This window comes from Rhinoderma darwinii, chromosome 1, assembly GCF_050947455.1.
Source record: "Rhinoderma darwinii isolate aRhiDar2 chromosome 1, aRhiDar2.hap1, whole genome shotgun sequence".
Lineage (NCBI taxonomy): Eukaryota > Metazoa > Chordata > Amphibia > Anura > Rhinodermatidae > Rhinoderma > Rhinoderma darwinii.
In genome coordinates, this window is record NC_134687.1 from 153,192,555 (window position 1) to 153,210,534 (window position 17,980).

The following is a 17,980-nucleotide window of genomic DNA, read 5'->3' on the forward strand; positions in this document are numbered from 1 at the left end:
ATGTTTGTACGATTATTATTATTCAATTTGGGTGCCTACAGTCCTTGTGTCCTTTAAGAGTTATCTGTTCATTCTCCTACATGTTCAGACCTTGGCTTTTTTGCATTTATATGCTTGAAGAATTTTTTAGGATTTGTTTTACTATCCTTGGCCACCTGCCTTTCATTTTGTATTTTTGCTGATTTTATTACCTTTTTTACAGATTTTATTAAGCTCTTTATAATTTACAAAGGCTACAGCTGTACCCTCAGATTTGTATTTTTTAAATGCCTTTTTTTTGTCATGTATTTCCCTTTTTACAGAAGGTGTAAGCCATGTGGGGTTTAATTTGAGTCGTTTATACTTATTACCTGTAGGAATAAATTTTGTACTATAATTACCCAAAGTAGATTTGAAAATCTCCCATTTATCATTTGTTCCATTATTTGACATTAGTTCTTCCCAGTCTATATCCTGAATTGCAGCCCTCATCCTGGGGAAATTGGCCTTCTTAAAATTAAGTGTTTTTTGCCCTCCCAGCCTGTGTTTGTTTTTTACAGTATAGGTAAAATGTAACTATATTATGATCACTGTTACCGAGGTTTTCACGAACATTGATGTTCCCAACAAGCTCTGCATTATTAGAAATGACCAGATTCAACAGAGCTTCACCTCTAGTCGGGTCTTCCACAAACTGGCCCATAAAATTTTCCTGCAACAGGTTAATTAAAAGTTATACAATTTTCCCAACATACTTTCTGTATTAATTCCTCACCATTTTAGAGATCTGTGCTTGTTGTTATTCAGTTGGAACAATCATTGTTTACTTCCAGTGGATATAAATCTGTTCAGGGTCATGTGATGGACACCCAGGAACTGGGATCGTTAGAAGATACAGCTCTGATACATATACTGTAACTGTAACAAGCCGTGCACCTGGGTGTCGATCACGTGGCCATTGTCAGAATTTTAACCACTGGAAATTATCAGTGAAAGTTTCTACTGAATAACTACAAGCAGAGATCTTGAAAACGGTGAGGAATTAAAACACAGTAAATTGGGAAATTGTATAACTTAATTATACAAAAAATAACACAAATTTGCTGAAACCAGACAACCCCGTCAATATCTGTAAAAATGCAAAAAAATTGCATGTACCAAAAAAAAATTATTTACGTGTTTTTTTTTTTTTGTTTTTTTTTTACCAAAAATGCTGTAAAAAGGTGTGTGTGTGTGAAGGAAGCCTAAGGGCATGACCAGACATGGCGGAATTGCTCTGGAATTCCGCTGCGGACAGTCCGCAGCGGAAATCCGCAGCGTACACATTTCTCCATTGCCTTCCACAGCTTTGTGGTTGGGTTCGTTTACACGTTGCGGACAATTCCGCTGCGGATCATAGGCTGCGGTGCAGAATTTGGTGTCTGTAGCATACAATGGTTGTTGCGGACGTGTCGCGGACTTGTTGCGGACTCATTGCGGAATTTCTCCATTGACTTCAATGGAGAGTCAAAATTCCGCAATGAAATCCGCAGATGTTATGTAGATGTTATGTGTGCTGCGGAGCGTATTGGTTTTACTAACATGACATTTCTTCATTCTGGCTGGACCTATGTATTTCTAGGTCTACAGCCAGACTGAGGAAGTCAATGGGGCTCCCGTAATTACGGGTGACTACGTGTGTGCACCCGTAATTACGGGAGTGTTGCTAGGCGACGTCAGTAAATAGTCACTGTCTAGGGTGCTGAAAGAGTTAAGCGATCGGCAGTAACTGTTTCAGCACCCTGGACAGTGACTTCCAATCACAATATACATCAACCTGTAAAAAAAAATAGAAGTTCATACTTACCGAGAACTCCCTGCTTCTTCCTCCAGTCCGGCCTCCCAGGATGACGTTTCAGTCCAAGTGACGGCTGCAGCCAATCACAGGCTGCAGCGGTCACATGGACTGCCACGGCTTCCATGGAGGTCGGGCTGGATGTCAAGAGAGGGACGCGTCACCAAGACAACGGCCCGGTAAGTATGAATTTCTGTTACTTTTACTAGGGAAAGGGTTGTCCCTTCTCTCTATCCTGCACTGATAGAGAGAAGGGAAAGTACTTTCCCCTCAATACGCAACGGCTAGTCCGCATCAATTTAATGCCCATTTTAGGCAAAGCCGCAACAGAATCTGCAACGCAGATTCTGTGCGCCATTGATGCGGACAGTGGCGGAAGAACTCCGCCACGTCTGGGCATGCCCTAAAGGGTTTTCTGAGAGTATTAAAAAGTTTTTGTTTTTATTCTAGAAACAGCGATACTCCTGTCTATGGGTTGGATCTGCTATTGCAGCTCAGCCCAATTCACATGAATGGGGATTAGCTGCAATAACAGACAGGCCAGGAACAAGAACAACACTGTTTATAGAAAAAGAAAGCAGGCCATTTTTTGAAGTCTCATACAACTCCTTTGGAGGAGCTGATCACTTTCCACATTACTGGCAGCTTGTACCACTCAAAGGGTGAAATGGCTGAGCAGTTAATGTTAAAAATGCAGATTTAGACCATGATCACACACGCAGTTTTGATGCAGTTTTTTGAGCCAAGCCAGAAGTGAACACAAAAAGGAGGGAGATTATAGAGGAAAGCCTAAGACATCTTTTCTCTTCTGTAACCACTCCTGGCTTTTGCTTAAAAAACTTCATCAAAATAGTAATGTGTGAATCAAGGCCTTCAGCTGAACAAGCAATAATATATCTGATAAATATTGTATTAGTAAAGTAACATTATCAATACATTTCATTGAACATTCACAGATAAATGGTAATACATAAAACTAAGTGCAATTATTTCCATCAATGAAGTGTACCAAAAACTCTTACATTTCAGCATTGTAATATCTCTTAAGGCCTTGTTCACACAGTGTATATTCTCAGCAGATTTTGCATGTATTTTTTAAGCCAAAACCAGGAACGGAATGTAAACAGAAGGAATCTATAAAGTTAGGCCTTATAAGACTGGATCCAATTCTGATTTTAGCTTAAAAAATACATGCAAAATCTGCAGCAAATCTGAACTTTGTGAACAAGGCCTAAGACTTATTTACCAGTAGACAATTAGCATATTGTTATTACATCATTAGTCATAAGAAATATCTAAGATATAGAATTGAAGTGTCCAATTAGCACATTGCCAGTAATATAAGACCTGTTAGTCTGACTCATTTCACACTCTGCTCTACTGGAAATGACAAGACGTGTTCTTGAGTTCTAAAAAAGTTGCTGAGTGTTTTGCTTTAAAAACGACATATAAAACAACCATTGGTAATTTAACATTTGTCAACAGCAATAAAGTTCAGGAGGAAAAGAAACGGGCAATTACTTCCTGATTTCAACAATTACAGCACGAGGAGAGGAATGTTCAGGCTGACACTTTTGCTCAGGTAATAAAGTTTGCTTTTTTCCACTATTAATGAACCTTTCTATCAACATGTCTTAAAAATAAATCTCTCCTGGACAATTTCCCTTTCCAGTCTGTTTCACACAGTCGCACATTTCAGAAAGCTTACTATGAAATATTCGCAGCATTATTATGTATTACTCATTGATATTTATAGAGCACAAACATATTCTGTAGCCCTGTACAGTGAAAGGAGAGGAACCATTTGGACTAAGTTGTTATTGGGCTTAATGACCTTATTAGAAGGATATTTTAAAGGGGTGTTCAGAGAATCAACAATTATTACCTATCCACAGTGCTGGGACACCCACCGATTGTGAAAACAGGGGTCCCATACCCCGTTACTCCTCACTCATCGACCGCCATTAGGAGGACATTAAATGAAACGTCAGTCAAATATATGCGCTGTCGCTCCATTCCAAGTCAATGAGAATGACATAAACAGCCGACTACAACGATGGGGCCCCCAGCGATGAGACAATTATTACCTATCCACAGTGCTGGGACACCCACCATTTCTGAAAACAGGAGTCCCATATCCTGTTACTCCTCACTGATCGACCACCATTAGGAGGACATTAAATTAAACGTCAGTCGAATATATGCGCTGTCACTCCATTCCAAGTCAATGAGAATGACGTAAACAGCCGACTACAACGATGGGACCCCCAGCGATCAGACAATTATTACCTATCCACAGTGCTGGGACACCCACCATTTCTGAAAACAGGGGTCCCATACCCCGTTACTCCTCACTGATCGACCACCATTAGGACATTAAATGAAACGTCAGTCGAATATATGCGCTGTCGCTCCATTCCAAGTAAATGAGAATGACGTAAACAGCCGACTACAACGATGGGACCCCCAGCGATCAGACAATTATAACCTATCCTGTGGAAAGGTGATAATTGTCGATTCTGGGGGAAAAAAAACACTTGAATTCTTTCTTTAGAGGGAACACTGCTCACAATCTAATCTATTTATCTTACACATGTGTTGTAGAACCCATTTTATGGGTAGCCAATATAACCTATCAATCTGTTTTTGGAGTGTCAGAGGAAATCTAAGTACTAGTCAGAGAAATCCCCTGTGTGAGAACTCATAAACTCCAAAAGCTGATATAGATGACGGATATAATTGACACCAGTTTCTGGTGTAAATTATAGTAAAAGTGTCAGACCATGGGTGGCCAAGCGGCTTCCTCTATGCTCCGCAAACTTTCTGAAGAGTCCCGAGAGGGGTGGAAACGACCCAACCCAATTCTTGTGACTTCTGGAGCGTTTGTGACATTTCTACGTAGAAATGTTGTGAGATCCCCCTCATTTATTGTTTAATGTCTGTGCTGCTGTAAGTGCACAAAGAGATTGAATCTTGCACCTTATTTCAGATTAATTTTAAACCTCATGTTTCGTGCAATGTAAATGTCAGAAATTGTCTGGGAGATGAGTCATTTAAGGCAGAGCAATTGATTGTATTGAAAGTAGCAAATGATGAGGATCTGACTAGTGTGCTGCTTCCTTGTCTACTAGCAGACAGTGTGAAATACTCTGAAGACGTCAAGGTCTGTACATGCAATTCTATCAAGTCAAATGTGCCAGCGACTGAACGGTCTGTCAACATCAATATGAGTCTATGCCAGTCCATGGGCACAACAGTTAAGCTCACACCTCACAAATGTATAACATTTATAACAAGCATAAAACATAGACAATGACAAATAATGAAAAAAAAACCTATTGGCCTATTACTTTAAACACGCCCAGTTGGACTTTTGCACGCCTCATTTGCATAAATACAAAAATGCTCATAACTTGGCCAAAAATGCTCGTTTTTTAAAAATAAAAACGTTACTGTAATCTACATTGTAGCGCCTATCTGCTGCAATAGCAGATAGGGGTTGCAAATTCTGCTGACAGAGCCTCTTTAATATTAGATTATTATATAGTCTAAATTAGACTATATATAAAATAACACAGATGCTAGAGCACCAAACTAACTAACTATTTATCTATCTATCTATCTATCTATCTATCTATATCTATCTATCTATATCTATCTATATCTATCTATCTATCTATCTATCTATCTATCTATCTATCTATCTATCTATCTATCTATCTATCTATCTATCTATCTATCTATCTATCTATCTATCTATCTATCTATCTCATATCTATCTATCTCATATCTATCTATCTATCTATCTATCTATCTATCTATCTATCTATCTATCTATCTATCTATCTATCTATCTATCCCATATCTATCTATCCCATATCTATCTATCTATCTATCTATCTATCTATCTATCTATCTATCTATCTATCTATCTATCTATCTATCTATCTATCTATCTATCTATCTATCTCAAATCCATCTATCTAATATCTATTTATGAATGTGTAAAGTTCTACAATTTGAGTTTCAATTCCTCATCATTTCCAAAAACCCTGCTTACTCTCTGTGAATAGAAACATTCAGTTGGACATGGCAATGACACATTTACAGCCTATGTCACTAACAGCAATTTGATATCTTAAAAATAGTGCAGAATTTAAACATAAATTATATTCTAAACCCGCACAAAATAAACCACTTTTGTAAATATGATGGCGAGATTGTGTCGGCTGCAAGGCTGGAAGTCGACAAATCAACATAAAACAATAGTAGTACAATAATTATATTTATTTATTTTTTTTAAAAAAAGAGAAGGATTTACTAAGCAAAATAAAAATACTGATTTTTGCACAAATTTAAAAAGTTGGAGTATACAGCACGCACCAAATTTATTCTGTGTTTTGGACACTTTTTATGTCACATTCAAAATTCTCGACAGCCTCAGCAATAAGGGGCACGGCTAATCGTGACATTTATTAACAATGTGAGACATTTCTCAGTGTGAAAAATATTGGTGTGAAGCACTCCAGTCAATACCGTGGCATACGGAACATAAAAGCGTCTTCCATGTGTAGAGATTTACACCAAATTTAGAATACCGAATGAACCGCATGATAAATTTGGTGCAATTTGCTCCATTTTCACTGTCTCATAAAATGATGCATCTTACAAAAATGCTGATAAATCTGAAAGGATACCGGACACTTTAATCTCATTTGTTCTTGACATACATAGCATATGTGCGCAGGAATAATTTTATAGTGAAGTCACCGGACTAAGTAGAAAGTTGGTAACAGTTTAACTATGTATCCTGAGCTTAATACCAATATCATATTTGCGGTGAAAGATTCTGTTTTTCTTGGTCAGGCTCATTTCCCAGAATCCTGGATTTCACTGTAATAGCACTTACTCCTGAGGCCTGGGTTTTTAATCATTTACCAGTAGACCACCAGTAAGTCTTTCCTAAAGCATCCCATGATAATAATCTACATGATGAGCACGAGGCTTTAGTGTCTGCCTACACACCCTGCAAGTTGTATTATTTTAAGATGTTTATATCATACAATGCATTTCAACATCATTATATGTATATTAACCAGAACACGAAGAATATCATATTAGGCATCAATGAATCAAAGCTAATAATTGGCTGGACATATAAATCAGTTATAGTCATACTCATAACAAAGGTTTTCCAATGGATTGTCAGCTTTAGTCAATCCCTTCCCCTTTGCGCTACTTGGGCATCTTAAACTGATAGAAGATTGAAATTGCCTTTGTTAGCTATGGCAGAGTGCCACATCCGATGTGACACTTAGCTCTGGTCTACAATTACAAACAATATACGTTGTGTAATTCTTCATTTTTTCTGTTCCTCGAATGTAGAGATGAATTACAGTATATCTGTAAATAAGCTTTAGTTAGCGAGCTTGAAATGATAGTAATTGCATAGCAGCAGGAGGGAAGTTATAGAGAAAAAACTAATTACAATTCATTTAAATTAGATTATAAAAATGCTGTCATTATTTTGTATAATATTCCAAAAATATCTAATGAAAACCATTGTGTCTTTATTACTCGCTCATTAGATTTGACTTCACGCCCATGTAGTGATAAGTCTTCATGAGTTTTAATTGGTCTTGATTATTGTCTCTAACCACAATACCATTATAAACTTTATAGTACTATATTACAAAAATATTGATGATAATATTACAAAGCTATTTAAAGCTAATAATATATGCTGAGTGTGACGGAATATCCAGATCAAAGAAATTTTTGGAAATGGAAACATTTTAGATAATAGATTGTAATTAGCAAACAGTATAAGAATTGAATTAGGAAAAGCACCTGCTCTAAGCTGGGAGGAGACCACGAAACAGCATACACAAGCTCATTAATATTTTGATGCCTTATGTTTCTTAATCACTAACATGTCTGTCAAGTTGCTTAATGGTATAAGCTGATTAAGACACTTTTTGGAATAATTAGGTGACTGAAGCCTGCATTAATCCACTACGAAAACGTCTTGTGCTTTACATAAATGACAAGTCTCAAAAAATAATATATTTTGAATTTATAGCCTTCAAATGTGTCCATTTAACTCTGGGATTTTATCACATGTACATTTTTATCATGTCGGCAGCACGTCTCCCCCTTTACAGAGGGAGATGTGCTGCCGACAATGATAATATTTTCTGCTGCAGAGACGATACTATCAGCCGATGAACGAGCGTTTGCTTGTTCATCCGCTGATCGTTGCCCTGTTTACACAGGACAATGATCAGGAACGAGCGTTCTGTGAACGCTCGTTACGACTCCCGCTTTTGCAGACTTGTGTGGCTGTACAAGACGTCTCCCAACAATTGCAGCTGATTACCAGGGCCTCCAGGGGCTGGAACAACAGAGATATATATGTAATATCTATACCTGATCCCAAGGTTAGCCCAGGTTATTTTTATAGTAGGTCTGTCTTGATGAGACAATCCCTTTAAATAGGATCGGCTGCTAATTGGTCCATTGTACTATAATCTTCAAGTTATTACCTACTAGCTATTAAGTACAGGCTGAAAAAACTCCAAATCTAGTACGACAGATTGGAATTTTTTTTTACCTTGTCTGTACTGGAAATAGTGATGAAAGAGCATCACCAAATTAATGATCAATTCTTGGGCAAAACTGTTGATAATGTAAGTTTTAATGTCCGTGATCAGCTTTATACACACAGGAGACATTGAAGAAACATTTTAATACAAAATAGTAACAAGTAAAAAAATACAAATAATATTTCATGTTCTGTTAATGTTTGAGGAATCTTTCTGATTGCCACAACACATATACAGCACTGGGGAAAAGTTTCATAATAATAATAATAACTCATAAAAGAAGGCCTAAAAATACTAGAAATGTACTGTTTCCATTACTGTGCTTATGTGCATCATTTGAAGATATTATCTATTCTCTCATGGGAAACACATGCAGTGCATCCACTTCTAATAATCCTTTTAATCCAGATGCATCACTGGTCTGACAGAATAGGAAAAAAAACAGCAACATTCTGTTGCTATAATAAGCTGGTTGTGGTAGGGCCGAGACGTCTACAAATTTTGTAGTTTAATCGGCAGTGATTATTGTAGACCGGCACTGTAATATTTATGAAGAAGTCAAGTGTGAACTGTGAAAACAGTTATTGCTTATGCCAGGTTAGATCTTATGAAGAATATACATACAATGCCAAGGACAGCACAATGCTTTCTTATCAACGGAAACTCATTAAGATGAGGAGGATTTATTACATTTATTTTAAAAAATGTACTGCATTGGCACCTTATGAGAACTCTGGCATTCTAGGGATGGGTGAGGTGGCAGATGATTGAATGTTTCAGGCTATTTAATGTATACTCATTCAGGTCAAGCTATCTGTATGCTCACTAAAGCCTCTGTAAAGCACTTCATGCCTATAAACCACAACCTCTTGCTATTGACCAGATACTTCTTGAGTTTTTGTACTTAAAAAGGCTCTTCCACCAGATTCTCAAATCCCTATCTCCTATTGCATGTGATCGGTGCTGCAATGTAGATAACAGTAACGTTTGTTTGTTTTTTAAAACGTTCATTTTTGGCCAAGTTATGAGCTATTTTATATATATGCAAATGAGCTTTGAAATGTACAACTGGGCGTTTTTTTTTCGTTATGTCCAACTGGGCGTGTATTGTGTTTTTAACTGGGTGTGTTTACGTGTATGACGCTGACCAATCACTGACCAGTCAGCGTCTTACACTCCTCTCCATTCATTTACACAGCAGCGATCTGCAGCCACATACACAGAGATTAACGTTAATCAAGTGTCCTGATAATGAATACACATGAAATCCAGCCTGGACGTCATGTGTATTCAGAATCCTGACACTTCTGACTCTTTTCTGTGAAATTGAAACTTTTTTTCAACCATACTATGCACCTATGGTTTGGTGTGGCTTTGCTGCCTAAGAGCATGGACGTCTTGCAACTATTAGGGAAGAATAAATTTAAAAGGTGTATCAAAACATTTTACAGAAGAATGCAATTGTAACAGTCCATGTGCTCAAGCTGAATAGACGTTGGGTGCTGCAACAAAACAATGACCCAAAACAATAAAGTAAATTAACTAAAGTATGGTTGAAAAAGAAGATTTGTGTTTTGGAATGGCTAAGTCAGAGTCCTGAGTCAGGACTCCTGACCTTAACCATATTGAGATGCTGTGGCATGACCTGAAGAGGGCTGTGCATGCAAGGCATCCTATAAATATTGAAAAACGAAAACACATTTGCAGGGAGTAATGGTCCAAAATTTCTCCTCAACGTTGTGCAAATCTCATTTGCAGCTACAAGAAATGTTTGGTGGTGGTGATTTCTGCAGGTTATTAAATTCAAAGGTTCACTTACTGTTTCTTACTGCACTGTGAATGTTTTCTCAATTTGCTCAATAAAAGACATGGACAATACAACTGTTGTGTGTTATTAATTTAGTTAGATTGTGTTTGTCTATAATTGTGACAGATAATAATCAGACCACATTTTATTAGTGATCAATGCAGAAATCCAGGTAATTCCAAAGGGTTCACACATTTTTTTCTTGCCACTGTAACTTTTTATGTCTTTTTTTATTTCTATGTGGCTGTATAAAGCCTTGTTTTATGTGGGATTAATCAAATTTTTTAGGCAACATTTTGGAATACATATACATTGGTCGGTAAGTTAAATAAATATTTCTTGTGGGGCGGATACAAAAAGTAGAGATTATGGCAGTTTCTTTTAAATTTTTTATACCATTCACGGTTCAAACTAAATAACATACTAAATCAATTCTCAGTTATTACAGTCATGGTAATACTTAAAGAGACTCTGTCACCACATTATAAGTGCCCTATCTCCTACATAAGGAGATCGGCGCTGTAATGTAGATGACAGTAATGCTTTTTATTTAAAAAAACGATCTATTTTCACAACGTTAGGAGCGATTTTGGTTTATGCTAATGAGCTTTCTTAATGCCCAAGTGGGCGTACTTTTACTTTCGACCAAGTGGGCGTTGTACAGAGGAGTGTATGACGCTGACCAATCGGCATCATGCACTCCTCTCCATTCATTTACACTGCACTAGCGATATAGTTATATCACTATGTGCAGCCACATACACAAACCCTAACATTACTACAGTGTCCTGATAATGAATACACATGAAATCCAGCCGGGACGTCATGTGTCATCCTGACACTTCTGAATCTTGGTTTCACTTGCCGGAATCTCACAAAAAAAGATTCAGAAGTGTCAGGATTCTGAGTATACATGACGTCCAGGCTGGATTTCATGTGTATTCATTATCAGGACACTGTAGTAATGTTAGGGTTTGTGTATGTAGCTGCACATAGTGATATAACTATATCGCTAGTGCAGTGTAAATGAATGGAGAGGAGTGCATGATGCCGATTGGTCAGCGTCATGCACTTCTCTGTACAACACCCACTTGGTCGAAAGTAATAATACGCCCACTTGGGCATTAAGAAAGCTCATTAGCATAAACCAAAATCGCTCCTAACGTTGTGAAAAAAGATCATTTTTTTAAATAAAAATCATTACTGTCACCTACATTACAGCGCCGATCTCCTTATGTAGGAGATAGGGCACTTATAATGTGGTGATAGAGCCTCTTTAATATGTGTATTTTTTTATTTTTTTTTAAAGTAACCTAAGCCTAAAAAAACCATTTTATATTAAATAATCACGATTACCAGTATTTAAATTTTTTGCAGACTTTTTTTATTGTATTTTTTATCTCATTAAGTAATTACTGTTTGATTTCTTTATTTTAAAGTTATAATGCAAAAGCCTTCTTCTGTAGCCTACTTCTGTGTCATTATAACTGTTGAAAGCAGTGCCCTAAAAGGCTACGTGTAAAGATAGCCCTGGGGATCATTTCTAGGTACCCACGGCTGACAGTAAAGAGGCTCACCAGTCTTTAATCATGTTACCAGGAAATCTAGAGACACGATAAAAGGAGGAAACCCCTTTGATCATGCTGCAGTCACCATTGTCCGTGGGAGCTAAGCGGTCCTTAGACAACAGCACAGAACATACAGTACGTGCAGAACTTATTGTACAACACCATAAAAAGTTAGAAAAGGCCCCTTAATGACCACCTTAAAAGGTGTAATGGCGGTCATCATGGGGTTAATGTATACATAAAAAATATAAGTTGTCCCAAAGATATATACATAAATGAAAAAAGTTTGTTATTTTAGTATTTAGTAACTTTATTAGTAATTTACCACCTTTTTCTCAACAATATGATACAAGCAGTTCCTATGTGAGCAGCTTGGATAGTCCAGGACAAGCTGTTATTTTACTCCAAATAAGTGAAGTACTTTTACACCTTCATCACATGGCTTTCCTCTCTTTTGATATGTCTGCCAGTAACTGCATTAAATGAGACTCCCAAAAGCACAACTAAAAGATATAAATGCATGACCGTGTCTGGCAGGAGGTGATTTGTGTGCGTTTTGAAGCCTATATTCTACTGAGAGTATGACTGTGCCACTAATGACAATGAAACAGCATATACGATAGATGATGCAGCCGCTCCGAGAACGAAACGTTACATTAGTGTCCTTACTTCACATTTTCAATCAATTTGTTTGTAAGTTACCACTTTGAGATCATCCTACATCAATGAAATTATACCCAGATGTTTTCTAGAACAGCGCAGAAGGATACCAAATTTCATTTTAAATTGGCAAATTTGCTAGAAAAAATATTTGATACTTTATAACAAGTGTGTTTGTTTTACTGTGCTCAGCTTAAATGTCTTATAATTTAACCCAAAGTAGCAATGTAAACAGTCTACAATTACATCCCCAGGAATAAAATCAATCTTAAAGCCTACTTTCCTTATTGAACCCATATACAATATGATCCTTGTGGCTGATGAACACTACATACATTATTACATCCATTACTGAAGAACATGTTAAAGAATACATGCCTCCTTAAATACACCAATGCTTTGTTCAGTATATAGATCAACTCAGACGGATGAAATTCTTATATATTTTAATGAATTTCTGAAAAGCATATATTGTATGAATACAATATTACAGCATGAAGTAGTAACCTGAAAAAATGAGATGGGTAAAAGACACTGGCTGCATTGTGCAAGAACTTATGTCTATTTTAGTGACTCATAAATTAGCACTGCCGACAAAAGGAAATGTACAAAATTGCCATACATTTCTTATATTATATGGCAATTGGTTCACCTCCTGCTGCTCTAATTGGCATAACATATAAATCCAAAAGGGAAGCATTTCACATTGTCGCAACATTGTCTTGAGTCATTTTAAAGAGAATAGTTTACAAAATATTGTATATTTTTTAAGATGAATAAATTATGGTTAGTTTAAAAATTGTTGAAAAAGTCATATTTAGTGAGCGTTCAGTCTTTAGAATTATGTAGATGGGAAATAAATTTATACCAGGTGATTATCATGGAGGTTTAATTTTCATGACCTTGAGATGAAAGAAATTATATACATGCATACCATAAAAAAGAGACCCTGCAACTACTCTGAAGCCTATGGAGAAGGGGTAAGAAGCTCAGGCTAGCCTCATCCTCTTACCCATTGATGGAGTAAATGTTCACTCAGCAATAGGCGAAGTACTACAGCTGCCACGACAACTGACTAAAACAAAACACTTGAATTGAGATTGTGCAGTAATACTAAATCAAACACCTATCTTTATGCCAGATGCTATCAAATGAAAAAAATAGAAACCCAGGTCACAGCAGGGGTGTAGCTAAGGGTGGGGTTGGGGGTGCCAAGTTAGCAGTCACATCTGGGCTCGGGTGCCTAGAATGCCCCCTGCCTCATGAGAAGACACTAGTATTATAAATGGCAGATGGCAGTTGCATTGTAGCCCAGGAGCTTCAAATTACGCTTCTAGGTCACAGAGCAAAGCAGAGATTGAAGCCAGTTGTCAGCAATTTATCATTTTAACTTATGGCGTTGTCATCCAGTAGGACAACCTTCTCAGACCAACCATGAATGACAAGTTATTTTTTTCGATAGCGACTAAAAACTCTTGTGCAAAACAGTTAGGCCTCAACTATTTAGAATATATCTTTGAATGAGATAATGTGTCTAAAAAATTAAGATCAGAATTGACGGGGCTGATGTCCATGACCTGTGTTGTGAAGCCTTTGAAGAACATACTGGGCGGCAAGAAAAATCGTGGTTCCATAACCAAACCAAGTCTAGCCTTCCAACTCAAGTACAATTGACCTGACTGGAGTTCTGTTATTATTTCCTATTTCATTGAAAAGCACATTCATGTTTGAAGAGATGAAGGGAAAAGAGCCATCGAGGAGTATGAAGGCTCAAACAAAAACAGGACTTTCTCGAGAAACACTACTCATATAGTCGAAGGAAATGTATGTTCTCTGAAGTTGTCTCTAAACAACCACATATGTATATTAGATTAGAAGAAACTTCTTGTCATACCTTACATTATAGATCTATGCTTTGCATCTAATAATATGACCCTAATCTAACAGTTTCAGCCATTCTAAACCTCACAATGCATGACTAAACATTGGAGATTCTCTATGAGCATTATGCTGCAAGTACTGTAAGTGACAAATGGTATTTATGGTTTGGATGCAGCTGTGTACTTTATAGAAAACCTTTGGACGCCACAACCGCGTCTTGTATTGAAACAGTAGACCATGACTGTTAGCAGGTTTCCAGATGTGCAGTTGAATATCTATGCAACCAATAAATAAATGGATGGTGATGGGTGGAATGTCAGTGTTTTCCCCATAGAAAAATGTTCAAAGAGTTAAAGACATTGATGAACAAAGCTGCCGCACCGGTACTATTCCTGACATACAGCCAGAACTTAATATTTACTTATCTTGTTTAGCCTGTGCCAGATGGAATAAGAGAGATGTGTATTCTCATTGGCTTTCTCACAAAGCAAGCCGCAGCTAGGTAAAACAGTGATTTATACACATGCAAGCTGCAACAGTCCCATAAAAACACTTTCACATAGACGCCTGTTGCTTTCCTGGCAAAACTGCAAGGTAGAATGATAGGTGAGTATCTGCAATCTGAAAGCTGTCATCGTTTTTGGAGGATTCATAACATTACCCATAGAGATTTAAGCACAGAACACTTTGGTAAATGTTCACATTAAAGCGGAATACACTGGAAAAAAAACTCTCAACATGAATCTTAGGTATGTTTGCTATGGAAATGATAAAGTGCTTCAGGGAAGTGTTCAAAAAAGAAATCCGGGTGTCTCATATTGTTATATCGACAATCAGGGCCGCCATCAGGAATTTCTGGGCCCCATACAGCCAAATTGTCTGGGCTCTCCCCCCTGCCCATTAACGGTTCCCCATCCAGCACTATATCACGCCGTTTGTGGGATAAATATTTATTAACTTTTGATTTGGCCATAAGGTTTAAAGCCTGCCCCCATGACAAGGTAGACTCTTTTAGCAGGGCCCTACTCTACTCTAACTTATTGAAAATTTGTCAATGCCTCTAGATGTATCTAACACTAGTAAAAACTGCTAAATTATAGTTAACCTACCTGGTGGTCTTCTCTTGCTTGCTTCTGGCTCCATTTTCTCATTTCGGTCCCCGTTATACGGGATCCAAGATGGCTACCGCTGTCTCAAACTTGCATGTAGTAATCGTTGTCTGCAAGTCTGAGACATGACCCCACCTCCTTTACTGCCATCAGATGGACAAACACTGATGACATCAGCGCTGTGTCCATCTCATCTGACACTTCCCCTGCTGGGTTCTTGACAAGCATACAATGATATACTTACATCCAGAAGTTGAGTCATGACGTCCCCGACACGGTCTTCCTCCGCCCTTCACTGATGTGCTGTCAGTGAGGCTGTTGCTACAGTCAGAACCGCTGTCAAGGACTCAGCAGGATAATTGTTAGAAGAGATGCACACAGTTGTTAGTTCTAGTCCATCTGAGAGCAGTGAAGGAGTTGGGGGTGTGTCTCAGACAATTTTGTATCTTAGACAACGTAGAACGGAGCCAGAAGCAAGCAACTATAGGCCACCAGGTAGGTGAAAAATAATTTTGCAGTTTTTAATTTATTTATTTTGTTTTGTGGTCATGAGAAGGGAGTTTCCAAACCCAGAGATCCTCCTCACTGCACCCCACCACAGTGAGGAGGACCTTAAATTGAGCGGCAGTCGATAATGTCTATAAATTGAGCGACAGTTATTCAATGTATACGAGAATGACGAAAACAGACATGTACAGCGCTCGGCTGTTTCTGTCAGTCTCCTAGACATTGAATGGAGTGGTGGGTGCATGCTTGACTGCCGCTCCATTCACGCTCCTCCTCACTGCAGAGGGGGGAGTGAGGAGGATATTGGGGGTTCATGACCCCCGTTCTCACGATTGATCGGGATCCCAGCGGTCGGACCACAGCGATAAGAAAATTATTAATTATGACTCTTTAGGGAAAAGGAGGGGGGAATAGCAGTTGACATACAAGATGTGTCTGTTGTTACCTTTCCTCTTGGTTCAAGATAAACCCAGATGAGTAGCGCAAGAATAACAGCTTTGAAAAAAAAAAATTGTTTTACTCATAATGCCCAACACCTAAGGCTGGGTTCACACCTGTGTTGATTTTTCTGTTCTGCTCCGTGAGAAGTGCCAGTTCTGTTGCACCACGGACACAGCCGAAGGAACCCATTGAATTTAATGAGTTCCGTTTGGTTTCAGTTGAGGTGTCTGTAGTTTTACTGGAAACAATAGCGCAGCATGCTGCACTATTGTTTCCAATATTCTCAACCGGATCTTTGATGGAGGCCCCTAATAGAGCCTCCAACACAGATGTGAAAGAGACCTAAGGCATGTTAACAAGTGTGTTAGAGGCTCCGTTAGGGGCCTCAGTCGCAGATCTGGCAGAGATGACTGGAAACAATAGCGCATCATGGTGCGCTATTGTTTCCGGTAAAATCATGGACTCCATGATGGAAAGTCGACGGAACCTATTAAAGTCAATGGGTTCCGTCGGCCGCCGATGGTGTCCATGGTGCAACGGAACCGTTGCTTCCAATATTCCTTTGAGCTGCTCCTCTGACGGAGAGAACTTTAAGACACTTTACCTACTGTGTCAGAAAAGAAGTGAAGCTGCTTGCTCCCACTCAAGTCCAGGCCTCGTCGTCCCATGACCATACACTGGCTCCAGGCGGTGAATCCAGCACAGCAGGTCAGTCCTCCAGGCTCAGGACAGCTGCCGCATTATAAATCGAGACCAGACTCTTCCTCCTCTCCTCATGCAGCTACGCTATTACGTTGAGGAGGTAAGTAAATGAGAGGGTGCGAGAGGGGGCGCAAGAGGGGGGCGCGGGGGGTCCCATAGGCAGCAGTCATTTTCGGGTGGGGGAGTCGGGCCCCCATGACTTTAATGTGGTAAAAAAAACAGGCCCCTGCAATGTAAAATTGGTAGGGCAGAAAGGCTATAATTAGCGGCAGGCCGGTGGCATGCGATAGCAGCGGCTAGCGGGCCCCTCTTTTAAGTTACATTTGGTCCGGGCCCCTGACAGCAGTACCCCTAGTACTGTCCTGATGTCGGCCCTGTCGACAATTCATATTAATATTGATTGCTCTTTGCTGAACCAATGCTTTTATAGTAGCTAGCTGCATTTACAGCAATGCTCAATACTTCTCATTATGATAATATATAAGAAATTATGTATATGCAGTAACCTGATATAAAAGCAAAGGTTCACTCACAATTTAAAATGTATATGTGCTTAGAGCAGCGTTTTCCCTTTCATTGCCAAGGATGCTCAATTTGGGAAATGTGACACAACGACCATAGAAGTGGAATTCTGTCTTAAAATTGCCTAGTTCTGCTTAGAAACATAACTGGCTCATCATAACGTGACTCAAAAACAGAAAAATATACCAGTTGAAACAAGGAACTGTCAGTGATAGCAATGTGCTACTGCTGGTCTAATATAAGAACTGCATGCAGGAATCTCAGCTTCAGAAACTAGAAGATGGACTGACTTATAACAATTTATTTATGAACCACAACCAACTAAGGCTCGGTGCACATTGTTGTCATGGCATTCATTTTTATAA

General features: G+C 38.5%; 1 protein-coding gene and 1 long non-coding RNA gene across 2 annotated transcripts in view; one reads left to right on the plus strand and one right to left on the minus strand.

The window, feature by feature from the left end:
• Positions 1-17,980, plus strand: part of LOC142755666 (uncharacterized) — a 173,819-nt gene that overhangs the window by 54,683 nt on the left and 101,156 nt on the right. Inside the window, exon 2 of the long non-coding RNA XR_012883022.1 lies at positions 3,299-3,395. This is a non-coding gene — a long non-coding RNA (uncharacterized LOC142755666). The remainder of the gene's footprint in view (positions 1-3,298; positions 3,396-17,980) is intronic.
• FAT4 (FAT atypical cadherin 4) overlaps positions 1-17,980 on the minus strand; it is a 210,680-nt gene that overhangs the window by 37,458 nt on the left and 155,242 nt on the right. The gene's annotated exons all lie outside the window — the stretch shown is intronic.